General features: G+C 44.5%; 1 protein-coding gene across 3 annotated transcripts in view; it reads right to left on the bottom strand.

Moving 5' to 3' along the window:
- Positions 1-549: 549 nt before the first annotated feature.
- C16H10orf143 (chromosome 16 C10orf143 homolog) overlaps positions 550-21,083 on the bottom strand; it is a 106,067-nt gene continuing 85,533 nt past the window's right edge. Inside the window, exons 4-6 of one of the 3 annotated variants that reach the window (XR_009522378.1) lie at positions 16,581-16,806; positions 14,722-14,836; positions 550-1,097 (exon numbers count right to left, since the gene is read on the bottom strand). The gene's annotated coding sequence lies outside the window, so the exon portion shown is untranslated. The remainder of the gene's footprint in view (positions 1,098-14,721; positions 14,837-16,580; positions 16,807-21,083) is intronic. The other 2 variants (XR_009522377.1, XR_009522379.1) reach the window with 2 other exon arrangements.

The raw sequence follows: 21,083 nt of genomic DNA, 5'->3' as shown, positions 1-21,083 counted from the left end.
GCTGCCCCTCCACTGCCCTCCCTTCCCCCCACCCCCGAACATTCATGTAGGCCAGGCTCAGCTGTGTGTGAGGTGTGGTGAGGAAGCCCTGCCCGCGTGCAGCGGGAGACGTAGTGTCACAGCCAGACACGCGAAAGAAACAGGAGACAGCTTGGTGATGTTCGCATTGGGAAAGCCTTCCATGGATCTCACAGGTTAAGCCCAGTTCTCTCAGCCACATAAAAATCAGCGTCCGGGCTTCCCTGGTGGCGCAGTGGTTGAGAGTCCGCCTGCCGATGCAGGGGACACGGGTTCGTGCCCCGCTCCGGGAGGATCCCACATGCCGCGGAGCGGCTGGGCCCGTGAGCCATGGCCGCTGAGCCTGCGCGTCCGGAGCCTGTGCTCCGCAACGGGAGAGGCCACGACAGTGAGAGGCCCGCCTACCGCAAAAAAAAAAAAAAAAAAAAAAAATCAGCGTCCATTTCATCTGTCACGGTCCACATCTGTGTGCTCTCACTGGCCACTGTACCTGGAAACATAAATTCACAAACATCAATATTCAAACCTGTTCCAATATTTACTTTAATCATGTTACCCGGAACAAGCACTGTGCCTAGTGGCCACTACTAAGCAGCTAACATTGCGAGTGTGAGGACTGCAAGGTGGGGACTTAACTGCCCCCAAATAGCACAGGCTAGTCCAGGGTGCTGGAGGCGCAGGGGCCCCGTCCCGGAAACTTGGCCGAGGTGAAACTCGGCCACTGAACCCAGCAGTCAGAACTTGATCGTGGGCATGTTCAGAGCACAAATAGTTTCAGGGATTGTTTGTTTTATTTGCAGGTCTCTCATTCTGGTGTGAAACGTGTCTCTACGTGGATCTCTTCTACGAGAAGCTCCTGGAGTCAGGACCGTCCCCGTCATCCGGTTCATTCGTTCCTAGCACAGAGCTGGCACGACGAGGGGGCTCAGCAAATACTTCCTGAATTAATACAGATGTGATTCTGTTTTAGAGACTCTGTATCATGGGAAGATTCAAACACACCCACACCTTGATAGAATGGAAGATGGAAACCGCTCTCCTGCTCAGAACATTTTTGTTCGTCCATCTCTCTTCCCGTCCTGCAGGGGAAAAAAAATACGTTAGTTAAAACGGCACCTGACTTGGTCAAATATGCCATGATGCTTGGGGACACCTTTGCTCTTGCCTCCCACTGGAGTAACCTGGGCGAGAGTAACAAAGAAAACAACCCACTGTCCACGTCGGACAGCCAGGAAAAGGGCCCCTTGTGGGAGGCGGGGGCGGGGGAAGTGAGGACCCTCCCGGTCGAGTCCCGCCTGGGAAGCAGTGAACACCGCCCACAGGGCTATAAGCCAGGCCAGGGATGACGGGAACCGGCTTCCCAATGCCCTTCCTGCCTGGGATGTTGATTTCACATTGAGACCCACTCCTCCAAATTGTGGAGATGGACTTGGGGCTCTCGGGGCAGAAGACTTGCCCAAGGCACTTGTGAACGGACGCAATCAGATGCCCCTTCCCAAGACATCTCTGCCCCTACCTGGCCCTCCACTGTCTGAGTCTAAAGGAACACGACGGATGCTTCTGTCTTAAAATCATTCCTGGGGAAATCCCAGGGTGGGAAGCCCTCTGGCCAGGAGGCGAAGTTTTCAGTGAAAGGTGTGAGGACGGCAGAGGGTTCCCTCATCTCCCTCATCAGCTGTCCCGACCCCCGCAAGCTCTGGGACCACCAGAAATGCAGCCGTAGGGTGAGAGGTCGCACTCAGAGATGGAAAGTTGGAGCAAGGAAGTGGCAGCTGCCCTCCCAGGGACTGAGCAGGTCTGAATCACAGAATCCCGTCAAGCCCACAGTAAAGAGCGCCCTTTTGCCTTGTGGTGGAACAAAGGAATCGTGTACAAGTGCGAGGGCACCTGCCCGGTAGCTTGGGGCTGGCAGGGTGTCTCGGCTGGCCTTGGCCTTGGGACGTGGTAATTATAAATTACAAGATATTGAGTAGAGTTCCCTGTGCTGTACAGTGGGTCCTTGTTGCTCATCTATTTTATATATAGTTGTGTGTATCTGCTAATCCCAAACTCCTAATTTATCCTTCCCCCGCTTTCCCCTTTGGTAACCATAAGTTCATTTTCTATATCTGTGAGCCTGTTTCTGTTTTGTAAATAACTTCATTTGTGTCAGTTTTTAGGTTCCACACATAAGTGATATCATGTGATATTTGTCTCTGTCTGACTTACTTCACTCGGTATGACAATCTCTAGGTGCGTCCATGTTGCTGCACGTGGCATCGTTTCACTCTTTCTTTATGGCTGAGTAGCATTCCACAGTGTGTATACGTATGTATATACTATACCTTCTTTATCCATTCATCTGTTGATGGACACTTAGGCTGCTTCCATAACCTGGCTATTGTAAACAGTGCTGCAGTGAACATTGGGGTGCATGTGTCTTTTCGAATTAGAGTTTTCATTTTTTCCAGGAGTGGGATTGCTGGGTCATATGATAATTCTATTTTTAGTTTTTTAAGGAACCTCCGTACTGTTCTGCATAGTGGCTGCACCAATTTACATTCCCACCGACGGTGTAAGAAGGTTCCCGTTTCTCCACACCCTCCCCAGCATTTACTAGAGAAGACCTCTTACTAAAATCCAGGGTCTCCACTGTGCATATTCTAGGACGGGGCGACTGCCAAGGAGCAACACACAGGCAAGGAGACCCCTGCATGTGATCACAGCAGACATAAACCTGAGGATATTTTCTATGCATACACTAACTGTTTTGCTTGTCTACTAAGAGTTATCTCCTCAACTTGAAACAATGTACTTTCGTACCGCAAATTCTACTAAAGAGAAAACAAGCCATTTTTAAAAATGTAAATCATAACAGTTCTTTGCATTTAACTTTCAGAAGAGATTCCTAATGAATTCTTTCCAACCCTGCGTTCTAATCTCTGATCCAGTGCTGACAGGTGTGAGATAATACAGAAGTCCGTTCCTCAGCCAGCTGGCCATGGCACGGCCCTGGTGCAGGGCCGGAATTCTAAAGACATCCCCGAGATTTCTGTCCTCTGGTTGTTCAATCAAACCATAATCCAGGTACTGCTGGGAAGGAACTTGGCAGATGGAATTAAGATTACCAATCAGCCGACTTTAAAACTGGGAGATTATCCTGGACTCTCTGGACATGAGCCCTTAAGAGCAGATGAGGAAGGAGGAAGAGTCAGTGAGATGTAGCAGGAAAGGGAGCCGGAGGAGAGGCCAGAGAGAGTCAAAGCATGAGAGAAACTGGGCCTGCCATTGTCGGAGGGGCCACACAGAAAGCACAAGGAGGACACAGGCAGCCGCTATGAACAAAGACTGGACCCAGCTGTCAGCCAGGAAGGAAACAGGACTTCAGTCCTACAACCACAGGAACCGAATTTAGCCAAAGATCAGAATCATCTTGGATGAGGACCCCAAGCTCCTGATGAGAACACAGCCAGGCTGACAGCTTGATTTCAGCCTTGCAAGACCCCCAGCAGAGGACCCAACTGAGACCATCCAGGCGCTGACCTTCAGAACTATAAGACAGTGAATGGTGCTGTTTAAAGCCACCAAACTGGTGGCACTTTGTTACCCCAACAACAGACAATGAAAACACCCACCCTTGAAGCCTGGAGGCAGATGCTCCTTGCTTACACTGTGTATCAGTCCGTTGTTGCCATGGTCATGCTGCTAACAGACCCAACGCAGAGGCTTAAACAACAGCCACGCCCCTCACACATGCCCCTGCAGGGCAGCTGGCACAGCTGTGCTGATCTCGGCCTGGTGGGTTGTGTCTGGCCAACGGTGGCTTCACTACACAAGGCGAGAGCTGTGGACTCTCCCAGCAACTCTGCGGACAGGCTGGCTTTTTCCCTGGGGACCCCTGGCTCCAGGGTGGCCACAGGCTGGAGCAGACCTGTTCTGAGGGGTGGAGGCCAGGTGGGCATCTCCAGTGCCTCGGAAGAAGGCTAAGCCAGCCTCTGAGCCATAGAGTGTGGAGAAAATGCACATCGGTCCCATTGGGAAGCTATAGGTGATGGGGAGGAGGGTCAGGAGAAAAGAGCACATGGCACTCACCTCCCATCTGTCCCTCCTGTTGTATGGAGACCAGCTCCAACAGGCCTGTGGGTCTGCCTCCCACCCCCCAGCACCTAGAACAGTGCCGTCAGCCTTCAACCATATACTTTCAATTTACCAGCCCCGGCTTAACATAAAAACTGAAAGCAGAGCCCACATTGGTCTGGGTTGGATCACATACATGATCATCCATAAACCAAGTACGGTGGCCCCAGGAGGATGGGGCCCTTTGATAGGCAAGCATCCATCCCGAAACTGCCTATTGAGGAGTGGTCCCATGTGAAAGAATGCAGGGTGACAAGATGCATCCAACACAGCAACCATAGAAGCCAGAATGAAAATGGCAAAAAATTATTTTTAAGTGTTGAAAGAAAAGAACTGTCCATACAGAATCCTATATTCAGAAAACAATGTCCTTCAGGAATAAAAGGGAGATCAAGCCATTCTCAGATGAAAGACAACTAAGAGACTTTCTTGCTTGTACACCTACCCCCAAAAAATGGCTAAAGGAAGTTCTTTAAACAATAAAGAAACAATAAGAGAAAGAACTTTGGAACATACAAAGAGGTAAACATAGAAACACAATAGTTAACTCAAAATGGAATTCTAAAAAAAGTGTTTAAGTCTCAGCAAACGAAAGTCCAAATCCAGACAGCTTCACAGGTGAATTCTACAAAACATTTAAAAAAGAGTTAACACTGATCCTTCTTAAACGATCCCCAAAAAACTGAAGAGGAAGGAATGCTTCTGAACACATTCTACGAGGCCAGCATCACCCTGATACCAAAACCAGACAAAGACACCACAACAAAAGAAAATTACAGGCCAATATCACTGATGAACATAGACACAAAAATCCTCAACAAAATATTAGCAAACTGAATTCAAAAATACATTGAAAGGATCATACCCATGCTCAGGTAGGATTTGTCCTAGAGATGCAAACATGGTTCAGTATATCCACAAAGCAGTCAACGTGACACACCACATTCACAAGTTGAAGAATAAAATCATCTGATCATCTCAACAGATGCATAAAAAGCTTTAGACACCACAATTCAACATCCACTTATCATAAAAACTCTCAACAAAGTGGACACAGAGGGAACATACCTCAACATAAAAAAGCCCACATATGACAAACCTACAGCCAACATCATACTCAACTGTGAAAATCTGAAAGCATTTCCTCTAAGATCAGAAACAATACAAGTATGCCCACTCTCAACACTTTTATTTGACATAGCGTTGGAATTCCTAGCCACAGTAATCAGGCAAGAAAAGAAATAAAAGAAGTACAAATTTGAAAAAAGAAGTAAAACTGTCACTGTTTGCAGATGACATGATATTATATATAGAAAATTCTAAAGACACTACCAAAAAAAGTTAGAATTAATAAATGAATTCAGCAAAGTTGCAGGATACAAAATTAATACACAGAAATTTGTTGCATTTTTATACACTAATAATGAACTATCAGAAAGAGAAATTAAGAAAAATTCTCATTTACATTTTCATCAAAAAGAATAAAATATGTCAGAGTAAATCTAACCAAAGAGGTAAAGGACTCTGAAAACTATAAGACACTGATGAAAGAAATTGAAGATGACAGAAATGGAAAGATATACCATGCTCATGGATTGAAAGAATTAATATTGTTAAAATAACCACATTACCCAAGGCAATCTACAGATTCAAAGCAATCCCTATCAAAATACCAATGGCAATTTTCACAGAACTAGAACAAATAATTCTAAAATTTATATGAAAACACAAAAGACCCCAAATAGCCAAAGCAGTCTTGAGAAAGAAGAACAAAGCTGGAGGTATTATAGTCCCTTCCTGATCTCAAACTATACTACAAAGCTACAGTAATCAAAACCGTATAACCGGCACAAAAACAAGCACACAGATCAATGGTACAGAATAGACAGCCCAGAAATAAACCCACGCAATTATGGTCAATTAATCTACAACAAAGGAGGTAAAAATATACAGTGAAGAAAAGATAGTCTCTTCAATAAATGGCACCAGGAAAACCAGATAGCTACATGCAAAAGAATCAAACTGGACTACCTTCTCACACCATATACAAAAATAAACTGAAAATAGATTAAAGACTTAAACGTAAGACCTAAAACCATAAAACTCCTAGAAGAAAACATAGGCAGTATGCTCTTTGACATGGATCTTAGCAATAATTTTTTGGATCTGTCTCTACAGGCAAGAGAACAAAATCAAAAATAAACAAATGAGACTAAACTAAAAAGCTTTTTCACAGGGAAGGAAACAGCCAGCAAAACAAAAAGGCAGCCCACTGAATGGGAGAAGATATTTATAAACAATATATCCAATAAGGGGTTAATATACAAAATTACAATGAACTCATACAACTAAACATCAAAAAACACAACCTGATTAAAAAATGGGCAGAGGATCTGAATAGACATTTTTCCAAAGAAGACATACAGATGGCCAACCAACATGTGAAAAGATGCTCAACATCTCTAATTATCAGGGAAATGCAAATCAAAACCACATTGCAATACCACCTCATACCTCTCAGAGTGGCTATTGTCAAAAACACAACAAAATGGCAAGTGCTGGAGAGGATGTAGAGAAAAGGGAACACTTGTGCACTGCTGGTGGAAATGTAAATTTGTGCAACCACTAGGGAAAACAGTATGGAGTTTCCTCAAAAAATTAGAACGTCCATGTGATCCAGCAATTTTACTACTGGGTATTTACCAGAAGAAAACAAAAACACTAATTCAAAAAGATATATGCACACCAATGTTCACGGCAGCATTATTTACAATAGCCAAGACATGAAATCAACATAAGTGTCCTCTGGTAGATGAATGGATAAAGAAGATGTGGGGTGTGTATGTGTGTGTGTGTGTGTGTGTGTGTGTATGTGTGTATACATATATATGTTTACACATACATATATATGTACATACGCACACACAATGGAATATTGCTTGGTCATAAAAAATGAAATCTTGTCATTTGCAGCAAATGGATGGTCTTAGAGGGTATTAAGTTAAATGAAATAAGTCAGAGAAAGAAAATTCCATAGGATCTCTTGTGTATGTGGAATCTAAAATACAAAACAAAATTAAAACAGACTCATAGATACAGAGAACAAAAAGGTGGCTGTCAGAGGGGAGAGAAGTGGGGAGGGCAAAATAGGTGAAAGAGGTACAAACTTCCAGTTATAAAATAAATAAGCCACAAGGATGTAATATACAGCATATTACATAAGTAATATGGTCAATAGTACTGTAATATTCTAACAATTTTGTATGAGGACAGACAGTTACTTGAGTTACCATGGTGATCATTTCATGATGTATGCAAATGTCAAATCGCTATGCAGTACACCTGAAACTAACATAATATTGTACATCAACTGTATTTCAATAAAAAATAAAAATTAATTAACCTAATAATTAAAAGTGTTTAAGTAACCCACAGAAAGGTAAAATAAAAAGCAGAGGGAATACACTTAAAACAAAAAGAAAATGGCAAACCTAAGCCCTAACATATCAAAAAACTACATTAAATGTAAATAGTCTAAATACTCCATTAAAAAGGCAGAGATTAGAAAACATGATTCAACAATATATTCAATATACTCAACAATATACTCAGTATACTCAACAATATACAGTCTACAGGAAACTCACTTCAAATATAATGCTATAGGCAGGTTGAAAGCAAAGAGATGGAAAAAGATATATTGTGTGAACATTAATAAAAAAAAAAGGAGTACTGCCTGTATTAATATCAGAAAAAGTATACTTTAGAGCAAAGAAAATCACCAGAGACAGAGAATGACATTATATAATGATAAAAGAAGACATAGCAATTGATAAAAGAAAACACAGCAATGCTAAATGTGTTTGTACCACAGAAACAGCTACAAAACATGTGAAGCAAAGACTGATAGAATTGAAAGAAGAAATAGACAAATCTATAATTATACATGGAGTTTCTCTGTGATTGATAGAACACATTTACAAAAAATCAGCAGACATAGAAGAACTCAACCACACCATCAACCAACAACTCAATCCAATTAGGATCTAATTGACATTTATAGAACATGCCTCTCAACAACAGCATCATACACATTCTTTCCAAGTATCCATGAAACATATAACAGTATTGACCATACAACCTAGGACATAAGACAGATCTCAACAAATTTAAAAGAATCAAAATCATACAGAGTGTGTTGTCTGACCACAATAGAATAAAACTAATATTCAGTAAGAAAAAAAACCTTCAAACACTTAGAAACTAAGCAAGGCACTTCTAAATAATCCCATGAGCCAAAGAAGAAGTCCTTAGTGAAATAAAAAAATAAATCCATTGAACTAAATAAAAAGACATATCAAAATGATGGAGCACAGCTAAAGCAGTGCTGAGGGAAAAATGTAGAGCATTAAATGCATTCATTAGAAAAGATGCTGAACCAAGTAGACATTCACCGGCAAACGTGAACCTCCACCAAAGTCTCAAACCTTATACAAAGAGTAATTCAAAATGGATCATGGACTTAAATGAAAAATTACAAAACTTTTTTGAAACAAACATGGGAGAAAATCTTGGGAATTTAGGGTAGTAAAATAGTTCTCAGACTTGTAACAAAAACACAAGCCAAAAATAGAAAAGAAAATGGATAAATTGGATTTAATCAAAATATGTTGGGACGAGCCTCTTAGATAGCCTCATCTGCCAGAGGGCAGACAGCAGAAGCAAGAAGAACTATAATCCTGCAACCTGTGGAAGGAAAACCACAATCACAGAAAGATAGACAAGATGAAAAGGTAGAGGACTATGTCCCAGATGAAGGAACAAGGTAAAACCCCAAAAAAACAACTAAATGAAGTGGAGATAGGCAACCTTCCAGAAAAAGAATTCAGAATAATGATAGTGAAGATGATCCAGGACCTTGGAAAAAGAACGGAGGCAAAGATCGAGAAGATGCAAGAGATGTTTAACAAAGACCTGGAAGAATTAAAGAACAAACACCTAGAGGAACTAAAGAACAAACAGAGATGAACAATACAATAACTGAAATGAAAAATACACTAGAAGGAATCAATAGTAGAATAACTGAGGCAGGAGAACAGATAAGTGACCTGGAAGACAGAATGGTGGACATCACTGCCACAGAACAGAATAAGGAAAAAAGAATGAAAAGAAATGAAGACAGCCTAAGAGACCTCAGGGACAACATTAAACACACCAACATTCGCATTATAGGGGTCCCAGAAGGAGAAGAGAGAGAGAAAGGACCCAAGGAAATATTTGAAGAGATTATAGTCGAAAATTTCCCTAACATGGGAAAGGAAATAGCCACCCAAGTCCAGGAAGTGCAGAGAGTCCCAGGCAGGATAAACCCAAGGAGAAACACGTCAAGACACACAGTAATCAAACTGACAAAAATTAAAGACAAAGAAAAATTATTGAATGCAACAAGGGGAGAATGACAAATAACATAAAAGGGAACTCTCATAAGGTTAACAGCTGATTTCTCAGCAGAAACTCTACAAGCCAGAAGGGAGTGGCAAAACATATTTAAAGTGATGAAAGGGAAGAACCTACAACCAAGATTACTCTACCCAGCAAGGATCTCATTCATATTTGATGGAGAAATCAACAGGTTTACAAACAAGCAAAAGCTAAGAGAATTCAGCACCACCAAACCAGCTCTACAACAAATGCTAAAGGGACTTCTCTAAGTGGGAAACACAAAAGAAGAAAACAATCTACAAAAACAAACCCCAAACAATTAAGAAAATGGTAATAGGAACATACATATCAATAATTACCTTAAATGTGAATGGATTAAACACTCCAATGAAAAGACACAAACTGGCTGAATGTATACAAAAACAAGATCCATATATATGCTGTCTACAAGAGACCCACTTCAGACCTAGGGACACATACAGATTGAAAGTGAAGGGATGGAAAAAGATATTCCATGCAAATTGAAATCAAAAGAAAGCTGGAGTAGCGATACTCATATCAGATAAAGTAGACTTTAAATTAAAGAATGTTGCAAAAGACAAGGAAGGACACTACATAATGATCAAGGGATCAATCCAAGAAGAAGATATAACAGTTGTAAATATATATACACCCAGCATAGGAGCACCTCAATACATAAGGCAAATGCTAACAGCTATAAAAGAGGAAACTGACAGTAATACAGTAATAGTGAGGGACTTTAACACCTCACTTTCACGAATGGACAGATCATCCAGACAGAAAATTAATAAAGAAACACAAGCTTTAAATGACACAATAGACCAGATAGATTTAATTGATCTTTATAGGACATTCCATCTGAAAACAGCAGATTGTACTGTCTTCTCAAGCATTCATGGAACATTCTCCAGGATAGATCACATCTTGGGTCACAAATCAAGCCTTGGTAAATTTAAGAAACTTGAAATCATATCAAGCATCTTTTATGACCACAATGCTATGAGATTAGAAGTCAATTACAGGAAAAAAAATGTAAGAAACACAAATATATGGAGGCTAAACAATGCACTACTAAACAACCAAGAGATCACTGAAGAAATCAAAAAGGAAATCAAAAAATACCTAGAGACAAATGACAATGAAAACACGACAATCCAAAAATTATGGGACACAGCAAAAGCCGTTCTAAGAGGGAAGTTTATAGCAATACAATCCTACCTCAAGAAACAAGAAAAATCTCAAATCAACAATCTAACCTTACACCTAAAGGAAGTAGAGAAAGAAGAACAAACAAAACCCAAAGTTAGTAGAAGGAAAGAAATCATAAAGGTCAGAGCAGAAATGACTGAAATAGAAACAAAGAAAACAATAGCAAAGGTAAAACTAAATAAAAATAAAACTAAAAGCTGGTGCTTTGAGAAGATAAACAAGATTGATAAACCTTTAGCCAGACTCATCAAGAAAAAGAGGGAGAGGACTCAAATCAATAAAATTAGAAATGAAAAAGGAGAAGTTTCAATGGACACCACAGAAATACAAAGCATCATAAGAGACTACTATAAGCAACTGTATGCCAATAAAATGGACAACCTGGAAGAAATGGACCAATTCTTAGAAAGGTATAACGTTCCAGGACTGAACCAGGAAGAAATAGAAATTATGAACAGACCAATCACAAGTAATGAAATTGAAACTGTGATTAAAAACCTTCCAACAAACAAAAGTCCAGAACCAGATGGCTTCACAGATGAATTCTATCAAACATTTAGAGAAGAGCTAACACTCATCCTTCTCAAACTCTTCAAAAAATTGCAGAGGAAGGAACACTCCCAAACCCTTTCTACGAGGCCACCATCACCCTGATACCAAAACCAGAAAAAGATACTACACAAAAAAAAAGAAAATTAGAGACCAATATCACTGATGAATATAGATTCAAAAATCCTCAACAAAATACTAGAAAACAGAGCCCAACAACACATTAAAAGGATCATACACCATGATGAAGTGTGATTTATCCCAGGGATGCAAGGATTCTTCAATATATGAAAATCAATCAGTGTGATACACCATATTAACAAACTGAAGAATGAAAACCATATGATCATCTCAATAGATGCAGAAAAAGCTTTTGACAAAATTCAATACCCATTTATGATAAAAACTCTCCAGAAAGTGGGCATAGAGAGAACCTACCTCAACATAATAAAGGCCTTATATGACAAACCCACAGCAAATATCATTCTCAATGGTGAAAAACTGAAACCATTTCCTCTAAGATCAGGAAGAGACAAGGATGTCCACTCTCACCACTATTATTCAACATAGTTTTGGAAGTCCTAGCCACAGCAATCAGAGAAGAAAAAGAAATAAAAGGAATACCAATTGGAAAGAAGAAGTACAACTGTCACTGTTTGCAGATGACATGATACTATACATAGAAAATCCTAAAGATGCCACCAGAAAACTACTAGAGCTAATCAATGAGTTTGGTGAAGTTGCAGGATACAAAATTCATGCACAGAAATCTCTTGCATTCCTATACACTAACAACGAAAGATCAGAAAAAGAAATTAAGGAAACAATCCCATTCACCATTGCAACAAAAAGAATAAAATACCTAGGAATAAACCTACCTAAGGAGGTAAAAGACCTGTACTCAGAAAACTATAATACACTGATGAAAGAAATCAAAGATGACACAAACAGATAAAGAGATATACCATGTTCTTGAATTGGAAAAATCAATATTGTGAAAATGACTATACTACCCAAAGCAATCTACAGATTCAATGCAATCCCTATCAAGCTACCAGTGGCATTTTTTACAGAACTAGAACAAAAAACTTTAAAATTTGTATGGAGACACAAAAGACCCCAAATAGCCAAAGCAATCTTGAGAAAAAAAAAAACTGGAGCTGGAGGAATCAGACTCCCTGACTTCAGACTATACTACAAAGCTACAGTAATCAAGACAATATGGTATTGGCACAAAAACAGAAATATAGATCAATGGAACAGGATAGAAAGCCCAGAGATAACCCCACGCATGTATGGTCAACTAATCTATGACAAGCATATACAATGGAGATAAGACAGTCTCTTCAATAAGCAGTGCTGGGAAAACTGGACAGCTACTTGTAAAAGAATGAAATTAGAACACTCCCTAACACCATACACAAAAATAAACTCAAAATGAATTAGAGACCTAAATGTAAGACCGGACGCTATAAAACTCTTACAGGAAAACATAGGAAGAACACTCTTTGACATAAATCACAGCAAGATCTTTTTTGACCCACCTCCTAGAGTAATGGAAATAAAAACAAAAATAAACAAATGGGACCTAATGAAACTTAAAAGCTTTTGCACAGCAAAGGAAACTATAAACAAGACAAAAAGACAACCCTCAGAATGAGGGAAAATATTTGCAAACAAATCAACGCACAAAGGATTAATATCCAAAATACATAAACATCTCATGCAAAAAAGCAAACAATCCAATCCAAACTGGGCAGAAGGCCTAAATAGACATTTCTCCAAAGAAGATATACAGATGGCCAACAAACACATGAAAGGATGCTCAACATCACTAATCATTAGAGAAATGCAAATCAAAACTACAATGAGGTATCACCTCACACCAGTTAGAATGGGCATCATCGGAAAATCTACGAACAACAAATGCTGGAGAGGGTGTGGAGAAAAGGGAACCCTCTTGCACTGTTGGGAGGAATGTAAATTGATACAGCCACTATGGAGAACAGTATGGAGGTTCCTTAAAAAACAAAAAATAGATTTACCATATGACCCAGCAATCCCACTACTGGGCATATACCCAGAGAAAACTATAATTCAAAAAGACACATGGGGCTTCCCTGGTGGCGCAGGGGTTGAGAGTCCGCCTGCCAATACAGTGGACACAGGTTCGTGCCCTGGTCCGGGAGGATCTCACATGCCATGGAGCGGCTGGGCCCGTGAGCCATGGCTGCTGAGCCTGAGTGTCCGGAGCCTGTGCTCCACAATGGGAGAGGCCACAACAGTGAGAGGCCTGGGTACCACAAAAAAAAAAAAAAAAAGACACATGTACCACAATGTTCATTGCAGATCTATTTACAACAGCCAGGTCATGGAAGCAACCTAAATGTCCACAGACAGACGAATGGATCAAGAAGATGTGGTACATATATACAATGGAATATTACTCAGCCATAAAAAGGAATGAAATTGGGTCATTTGTAGAGACATGGATGGACCTAGAGATTTTGTCATACAGAGTGAAGTAAGTCAGAAAGAGAAATACAAATATCGCATATTAATGCATATGTGTGGAATCTAGAAAAATGGTACAGACGAACCAGTTTGCAAGGCAGAAATTGAGACACAGACGTAGAGAACAAACGCGTGGACTCCAAGGGGCAAAAGCAGGGGTGGGGAGTGGAATGAATTGGGAGATTGGGATTGACATATATACACTAACATGTATAAAATAGATGACAAATAAGAACTTGCTGTACAGCACAGGCAACTCCACTTTGCTGTACAGTAGAAACTAACACAACATTGTAAAACAACTGTACCCCAATGAAAAAATTAATTAATTAAATTAAATTTTAAAATTAATCAATTAATTAAATATGTTGGGAAAGGAAGTCTCCCGCTTATAGTCTTTCAATACCCCACTCAGCCACGTAAGAATGGGCCTTGGGCCTGGACAATTCCTCATCAAGAGATAAAGGGCCCACGCAGCCCTGCTGGACTTGTCAGACTCAGTGTGTGTTCCTCTGCTCTGCTTAGCTACATGCATCACACAGCACCTGGCCAACCCCTCTGCTGTATCTGTCCCCTGTGGGGGTGGGGGGACAGTGTTCTTCCGATGCAGCACAAGAGGGCTGCGTGCAACCAATGGCCCTGCAGCAGCTGCCGGGAGGAGCCCACTGGCGTGGAGACCGATGCCCGCTCTTGAAGCAGAACCGGCTAAGTCTCTTCTCTGCGTCAGGAGAGACCTGTTCCATGCAGTGCTTGTTTGTGTTGTTTCCCTTGGTACCTCTGATACTAACATGCACTGGGCAGGAGTGCAAATTGCTTGACACAATTTTTTTTAAACTTCGTTTAAGCACTCACCTATTGAAGTCGGTATCTGGGCTGACTCCTGGTTTAGGCTGTTACGAAGAAAGCTGCTACCAACATTCATGTACAGGGTTTCGTGTGAACATAAGATGTTGCTCTGCAAAAGATCCTGGGAAGAAGATGAAAAGACAAGTCACAGACCAGGAGAAAATATTTGTAAATTGAAAATCTGACAAAGGATTAGTATCTAGAACATATAAAGAATTCTCAAAACTCAACAGTAAAAACACAAAAAATCTAATAAGAAGGTAAGTTAAAGACATGAAGAAACATTTCATTAAAGAGGGTCTACAGATGGCAAATCATCACATGAAAAAGATGTAAAACACCATTGTCATTAGGGAAATGCAAATTAAAACCAATGAAATACCATAACTTCCTATCAAAATAGCTAAAATGAAAAATAGTAACGCATCAAATCCTGGTGTGGATGTGGGGAAACCGAATCCCTCACGCACAGCCAGGGATGGGAAGGTAACACGGTGCAGCCGTTTGGGAAGACAGCTTGGTGGTTTCTTTAGAAACTGAACACGCAACCACTATACAAGCCGGCAACTGCACCCCGGGCCTTATCCCAGGGAAAGGGAAACTGACGTTCGCACAACAATCTGAACACGAATGTTGGTAGCAGCTCTATTCATAACAGCCAGAACCGGGGAACAGCCCAGGTGACCTTAAACCAGCTGCGGCCGTGCACACCACACAAAACTACCCAGCCATGGAAAGGAGAGAACCCAAAGTTCACACACCGTACGATTCCATGTATACGGCATTCTTGATGTGACAAAGTTATAGAATGAGGTGACATGTCAGTGGCTCCCAGGGGTAAGGAGGGGCGGGGGCAGGACAGAAGTGTGGCTCCTTGGGCTGGTGGGAACGCACTGTGCCCGGCCTCCATCGCCACGGGTTTCCTGGCAGTGATGCTCACCACAGTTGTGTAAGACGTCGTCATGAGGAGAGACCAGGTAGAGCGGACACAGGGTCTCTCTGTACTATTCTTTACAACTGCCTGTGAACCCACACTGATCTCAACACAGAAAACCAAGTTAAAATTCATAAGGATCAGTAATGTTTTCTGGGCACGTGCTGTGTGCCTTCCGGTCCCCATAGAAGCCCTGCAGGGTGGACATCCTTGTTGTCCCACTTTAGATGAGGACACTAGGCTGAACAAGGACAGACCGCTCCCCCAGGGTCACCAGCCAGTGGTGTGGAAGCTGGGATTCTGGCACAGGGAGCTGGCCCAGCTCTTAGGACCCGCCCCCCTCCACTGCCTCTGCAGGCCCTTCAGTCTGGGCCCCATGAGGGATGTGCCCTCCCTCCCTCCCTGGCCGGGCTCCCGGGCCCTCTTTGTCTGAAAGGGCAGTGTCCACTGCACCCAGTGCCCCATGCCCTCCTCCCACCCGGGCAGAGCCGTTCCTGCCCGCGCACATCTCTCAGCACTGCTGGGCCAGCCCCCCGGATGACCCCGGCCACAGGCACCACCTGGCCTGCACGTGGGACAGACCAGAGGACCAACTCCCAGGAGGCAGCTTCAGCCAGTGGCAGTCTTCAGGGAGACACCCGCTTCCTGTGCAGCTCTGAGGCCCGGTGGTCACTGCACACTCAGGCCTCCTGTGCTGATGCCCTGCTATTCCCACCTGGCTTCCCCACTCCCCTATGCTGTATCGCAGGTAGACCCCTGTCCCCATCCATTCTTGGGAGACGCACCCTAAGATGTGCTCCCAGGAGACTCTGTGCCTCATCCACGTCCAGCAGCCCCTAGTCTGGAAGGCTACCGCGTGAGCGTCCTGGGGCGGCTGCCACACATCACCACAAACTGGGTGGCTTAAAACAACAGGAATTTGTTCCCTTACAGTTTGGGAGGCCAGAAGTAGGAAATCAGTACCACCGGGCTGAAGTCAGGTGTCAGCAGGGGCGAGCTCCCTCTGGAATCTCGAGGGGAAAATCCATTATCCGTTCCTCGCTTCTCCCAGCTCCTGGAGGCTGCTGGCTTCGCTGGCTCGTGGCCGCATCCCTCTGCAGGTGCGGTCAGATGGCTTCTCCTGTTCTGTCTGCAAAATATCTCCTTCCGCCTCCTCCCTATACAGAGATGTGGTTGCAATTAGGGCTCACCTGGACAATCCAGGCCAAGCTCCCCATTTCCAGATCTTTACTTTAAACCTGTGCAAACACACTTATTCCTTATAAGATACAATTACCGGATCCAGGGGTTGGGACCTGACATCTTTGGAGCAGCCATTAGTCAGCCTGACACACTCCCAATCCATAGCTCTGGCCAGACTCCCCCATCCCCTTTGGACATTTGTCCTGTCTTGATCTGAACTCATCTGTCCCATCCTAAACCGGAACCGCCATAGACATCTTAACCATGGCTGAACCACTGGTTCTGTCCTCCAGGCTAGGAATCGGGCACCATCTTCACCCCACCTCTCCCTCCTCCATCTTCACCCTGACCTAGCCGCCAGGCCCATCCATCCTAGTCCAGAGACCCTGGTGCACTTGTGGGACGTGAGGTCAGTTGAGGTCATGCTTCCCATCTGTTCACTGACCAAAAAATGCCCAGTGCCGCTGTAGGTCACGTGTCCCCTCGGCCTCACTCCCGGGCTCCTTGGCTGCAAGTCCCTTCTCCCCCCAGAAATGCCAGCGGCCCCCATGCCTCCGTCCTTCAATCTCGCCTCACCCGCTTCTGTCCAGACAACTCCAATCATAGCCACCTCAAGGCACTCTCCTGTCCCCCGAGACTAGAACCCTGGCCTGTTGACCACTGCAGCCCCAGGGCCAAATTCTGAATGGACCAGAGGCCTTCCCCCCTGGATGTCCCTTGTCACCTGGGACAAGGTGTTAGGTGTCACCTACACCTAACACCAAGTCTAACACCTCCATCCTCATCTCAGGCCTGCTTCTCCTTCTATGACTTTAAAGCACCGAAAAACAGCCTCTTGCAGATGACAGCCTGCCAGGCTGTTACAGCTCAGGCCTTTCTCTCCGTTTAGAGTTCGCCTATCTTCTCCACTGGACCATGTCCCACACCCGGCTGGCGGTGACTCTGTGTCTTGGCCACCATGGTTGTCCCCAGTCTAATACGTTGCATGGCATGTAGTAGGCACTCAATGATACCCATGACTGGCTTTTCCATTTAACGTTTTGTGGGCACTTTGGTAATTAACATATCAGTATTTTGATGTTGATCCAATGCTGTGTTACATGGACTTGCCCTGACCCGTACCAATGGATGCACAGACTCTGTACTTATCTGCACCACACGCAAAGCTCCAGGAGCTCTTTGTGTATGAGTCGCTGACTGCATCTCTGCTGGTTTCCGTGAGCTAGGTTTCTAGGAATGCAGTTAACTGGCCTGAAGCACTTTTGGTTCAAACCAGGAGCAGCTTCCTCACTAGCTCAGCCCAGGGTGGGAAGGGCTGGCCACCTGGTTTAAGCCTCTGACCCATCCACCCTAGGCCTGTCCTTCCTTCCGACCGAGGTGCAGGTCTGTCCCAGCAGGAGGGATGAGGCTCCCAGGGTCTGCACCCTCCTCGGCCTGGGCAGTGCCCTGCAGTGCACCCTCTTGGGGCATGTGTCCAGGGACCCTGCAGCTGGCCCCTGGGCCCTCACAAGGAGCTCAGGCCACTGCTTTGGTGATGAGCTCAGGCTTCCAGGTGGCCTGCAGGCCTGGACACTGCCTGCCCCCAAGGCTGCAGGACCCAGGTGTGCTGGCCACCTTGGCCCTCTCTGCAGACCACTGCCCCTCCTTCACCCTCACACCCCAGTGTCCAGCAACCCTGAGGCCAGGTCCCTGTGGCCCTGAGACCTGTCCCCAAGCCCACAGCTAGACTATTGGGCTTCTTTATAAATTGAGATAAAACCCAGGTAACATAAAATTAACCACTTTAGCCATTTAAAGCACCCAGTTCAGTAGCATTTAGTGCATGTTAGTACATTCAGAGTTGTGCTCTATCCAGTTCTACAGAATTTTCAAGCCCCCAGAGGAAACCCTGCACCCATTAAGCATTGCTTCCCAGTCCCCTGTGACAGTAATTAAACAAGGAGGTCGTCAGACAGTGGCTCTGATGCCAGGTAGCCACAAAAGCCAGCTGACGCCTAAGTCAAGTCACTGCACTCGAATCTGGGAAGATGAGACCTGAAGACACCGAACACAAACAGCTGTGGGGTCTCCCCAAATACGGCAGCTGCTTAAACTGTGGCCAAACTTTCCTGCTCTCCGAGTCTTCTCTATAAACCCCTCCCCGCTCCTGTCGGGCGGGCCTCCAGTTTCACATCGATGTTTGTTCACATAGACCCTTGAAAACATGTACCGTGCCTCAGTTTACCCAGCTCCCGCCAGGCCCTAGTCCTCGCCGATCTGCTTTCTGCGTCTGTGGACCTGCCTGCTCTGGACACTTCATACAAACGAGACCACACGAGACGCGGCCGATGGTGTCTGGCTCCTTTCCCTCTGCATCACGCTTTCGAGGTTCCTCCAGGCTGTGGCAGGATAGGTGTCCCCTCCCTTTGACAGCTGAGGGCTATTCCAGGGCGTGGACTGCAGCCCTGACCCATGAGGGCCGTGCCCCGTCCCCCCTCCTGACCGCCCTCAGCTTAGGAGACTCAGCCCAGGCCCCGCGGCCCCCAGGTGGGCGCTGGCCCCAGTGCAGCTCACAGAGGTCTTGGGAGGATACCGGGGAAGCTCATTCCATTCAGACCAAACAGCTGCCCAAGACACCCACGAACATGCACCCACGCAGCACACTGCCCCCAGCCTGTGGAGAAGTGGCGTTTACGGCCGTTGTCCCAGAAACCATGAGCCTGGGTGTTTGTCCCCAAGGTGGGTCTGGGTCCCCCCCTGCCAGGGGCCCAGCCTCTCCCTGTGACCCTGAGCAGAGAGGCCGCCTTCACCTAGGCACAGTGGGGGAAAGGATCAGCTTTCCTCAAGAAGTGGGGGCAACAGATCTGGGCCGAGACCCCCCGGCTGCAAGGTGGCATGTCTGTCCTCGGTGGAGAAGACGCCGGTGCAGGAGTGGAGGCCAGCTGCCCAGGCCGTCCTGCCGGGCGTGCCAGGCTCTGCCAGCAGTAGGCTGGGGCTCTCTTCCCCAGGCTGGGTTCCGAGGCCAGGGCTGGCCTCCAGACACCTGCGGCAGGCACTCCCGAGCCAGTGGGTACAGCTGCCCGCAAAGACAGGGCCTGGCCGTCCACCAAGTGTGCGGGAACTTCCTCTGTCTGCCCTTCAGCCAGGCTGGGCTTCCACGGTGAGGCAAGGTGTGAGCCTGCACCCAGGTCCCAGAGGGCAACCCAGATGGAGGGAGTGACACCGGGAGACGGGGGAGAGCAAAAACGGCATCCAGGTTTTAGTGGCCGGGGTGCCAGGGTCAGTGGAAGGCCCCTCTGAGCTGTTCCGGAGAGAGAGCTGTGCTGGTAGCCGACGCCCAGCAGCCCGCCACAGACTGGGAGCTCCGTGCCCACGGGAGAGGGTGTGCAGAAAAGGGATCCCTCCTACACTGCTGGTGGGAATGTAAATTGGTGCAGCCACTACGGAGAACAGTATGGAGGTTCCTTAAAAAACTAAAAGTGGAGCTACCATTGATCCAGCAATCACACTCCTGGGCATATATATGGAGAAAACCATAATTCGAAAAAATACATGCACCCCAATTTCATTGCAGCACTGTTTACAACAGCCAAGACATGGAGGCAACCTAAATGTCCATCAACATTTAGGATGGTGGTACATATACACAATGGAATATTACTCAGACATAAAAAAAGAATGAAATAATGCCATTTGCAGCAACATGGATGGACCTGGAGATTATCATACTAAGTGAAGTAAGTCAGACAGAGAAAGACAGATATCATATGATATCGCTTATATATGGAATCCAAAAAAAAAAACAAATGAAATTATTTGTAAAACAGAAACAGACATGCAGACTTAGAGAACAAATTTATGGTTTCCAGGGGGGAAGGGTGGAGGGGAAGGATAGACTGGGAGGTTGGGATTGACATATACACACTACTATATTTGAAATAGGTAACTGCAAAGGATATATATGTATAGCACAGGGAACTCTGCTCAATATTCTGTAATAACCTAAATGGGAAAAGAACTTAAAAAAGAATAGATACATGTATATGTATAACTGAATCACTTTGCTGTACACCTGAAACTAACACATTGTTAATCAACTGTATTTCAATGTAAAATAAAAATTTTTTAAATAATAAATAAATGGAAAATAAATACCTCCTCCTCACCCCTCCTGGGAGCAGCTGACCTATCAGCCACTCACACCTTAGTATGACTTTGTTCCCACTGCACAGACCCTCTCACAGTGCGGTAGCCACAGCAGCTGCACTCATGT

Source organism: Delphinus delphis, chromosome 16 (assembly GCF_949987515.2).
Source record: "Delphinus delphis chromosome 16, mDelDel1.2, whole genome shotgun sequence".
Taxonomy (NCBI): Eukaryota; Metazoa; Chordata; class Mammalia; order Artiodactyla; family Delphinidae; genus Delphinus; species Delphinus delphis.
This window is presented reverse-complemented; position numbering and strand designations above follow the sequence as displayed.